At 47.5% G+C, this 2,382-nt stretch overlaps 1 non-coding gene across 1 annotated transcript; it reads right to left on the bottom strand.

Moving 5' to 3' along the window:
* Positions 1-1,310: 1,310 nt before the first annotated feature.
* On the bottom strand, positions 1,311-1,412 carry LOC128585121 (U6 spliceosomal RNA). The gene has a single exon (XR_008379867.1). It is a non-coding gene; the product is annotated as a U6 spliceosomal RNA (small nuclear RNA).
* Between the last annotated feature and the right edge of the window lie 970 nt (positions 1,413-2,382).

Genomic DNA, 2,382 nt, shown 5'->3' with positions numbered 1-2,382 from the left:
CGAATACTTTGTGAGCATCTGATACTATAGGTGCCTGACAGCGTTGGGAAGAGTAAGCAGACATGAGTAACACATTCTTATCCTGTCATGCTCCAGATGTATGAGGCAGAATCTTACTTTCTAAAGGTGGCTGTGACAATACTTCTGATCCCACCTGCTTTTTCCCATCAAGAGGGGAAGTCCATTTCCCCTTCCCTTGAAACCGGGTAGGTCTCTATGACTGTACTGGCGAATAGAATGTGGCAGAAGAGGAGCTGGGTAGCTTCTGAGTTCTGACTGGCTTTCTACTGGGCAATGTTTATCCTGGCAACCCAGCCACTATACTGGGAAGAAGCCCCAGCTACACAAAGAGGCCATGCCTTGGACGTTGTGGCTGACACGTCCAGCTAAGGCCTCAGCTTCAACAACCATCAGCTTCCAGGAGGGTGTGAATGAAAGAGCCTTGATTCCAGCTCCCAGCCTTTGAGTCTTCCAGCTGAGGGCCCAGTCATCAGGGAGCAGAGACAAGTTGTCCCCTACTCTGAATTCTTACCCACAGAAATTATGAATATAATAAATGATCAGTTCACTCCACTAAGTTTAGAGTAATTTGTCATTGAAAAAATGAAAAGACTGTGTGACTCTGTGTGTGTGTGTGTGTGTGTGTGTGTATGTGTGTACACACAAGGCCTTAGGACCTCCTGCATGGGGTGGGTTTCCCTTCCCGTGCAATAAGATAAGCCAATTCATTCACAATAAGGCATCAGTAACTGGTGACTAGCAAATGGTGGCCTTTGTTAAGGGTGGCAATTTGGTGTGGGGATAGCGTTGAGGCTGCTGGGAACCTTCCTCTTAAATCTTTTCTCCCCAGATGAAGGAAACTCTGGCGGGTAGGGCTGTTCCATGCTAGTCTTCTTTGATTTCTTTCTCTACTCCAGTGTTTACAGCTCTGAACAGGGCTGCCAGCAGTGGTCTCCTGCAGCACCCAAGAAGGCAAAGCTATGAAGAGAACTTAATGGCAGCGGCAGGAAGTCAGTGTAAAAAAACAAGAAACGACCCCCAAACAATGTGAGAGCTGGGAGGGAGGAAGCCCAGGGAATGGCATTAGGCCCTCAGAGACCCACCTGTACTGGGTGAGGGTCAATGTCCAGGACACCTCCTCTGCCCTTGGGCCTCAGCCTCCCCTGGAGCCCTGCCCTGGCCCCACACAGCAGCATCCCCACACTGCAAGGGAAGGTGTTTCTTCCCTCCCTGTCTCCTTTGTCTCTGCATTGGAGACCAGGATCCTGTGGCCCCTGGACTGCCCAGGAGTTGGTGGTATCTCTGCTTTTTTAAATATGGAACGCTTCACGAATTTGCGTGTCATCCTTGAGCAGGGGCCATGCTAATCTTCTCTGTATCGTTCCAATTTTTTTTTTGACTTTTTAAATAATTTTATTTTTTATTTTTTTATTAAATCATAACTGTATATATTGATATGATCATGGGGCATCATACACTCACTTCATAGACCATTTGACACATTTTCATCACAATGGTTAACATAGCCTTCCTGGCATTATCTCAGTTACTGTGCCAAAACATTTACATTCTACATTAAATATTCAGCCATTCTTTTATTTTTTTTTGAGACAGTCTCACTTTGTTGCCCTCGGTAGAGTGCTGTGGCATCACAGCTCACAGCAACCTCCAGCTCTTGGGCTTAGGTGATTCTCTTGCCTCAGCCTACCGAGTAGCTTGGGATTACAGGTGCCCGCCACAACGCCCGGCTAAGGCCTGTGTATCATTCCAATTTTAGTATATGTGCTGCCGAAGCGAGCACATGCTTTTTATGAATGAAAAACTGTTCTGATTCTCAGAAAGATGAGACATGGGGACAGTGACATCATTTTCTCTCTATTTTTCCTGTGCCAGCTGCCCTCCTCTGTTCTGTTTTCTCTCCCTCGACTTTGCTCTTATTCCCTCCCGTGCCCTCCCACCTCTCCATTTCCTTCCTCTTGCCCTCTGCAACCCAGCATCTCTCGCACTCCTTTCTCTCTTGATGCTCTTTGTAAAACCACACATTTTAATTGTGGGCTAAATGGCTGTAGGCTGAGGAAGAGGGCACCAGCTCCCGTTTTGTGATGACAGCATCATCTTTTCACACTGGCTAAGATGACCTGGGAGGGGAAAGTGGAAAGTAAGGGTATTTTTCTGGGGCTGGGGTCAGGTTGGAGGAGATGGGGGTGTGGGAAGATAGGATAAGGACCTTCCTAGTCAACCTCAGCATCCCTAGAGAAACAGGGAGTAGGAAGCTGGCCCCTGGGGTCTCTCTATCAGACCCAGGATTCTCTGGTGATTCAGCTGGAAGGCTGAAGCTGAATAAAACTTACGGGCACTATCCCAGCCTTAAAAGACATACTT

This window comes from Nycticebus coucang, chromosome 4, assembly GCF_027406575.1.
Source record: "Nycticebus coucang isolate mNycCou1 chromosome 4, mNycCou1.pri, whole genome shotgun sequence".
NCBI classification, from domain to species: Eukaryota; Metazoa; Chordata; class Mammalia; order Primates; family Lorisidae; genus Nycticebus; species Nycticebus coucang.
Note: the sequence above shows the minus strand (reverse complement) of the source record. Positions and strands in the feature narration are given on the sequence as shown.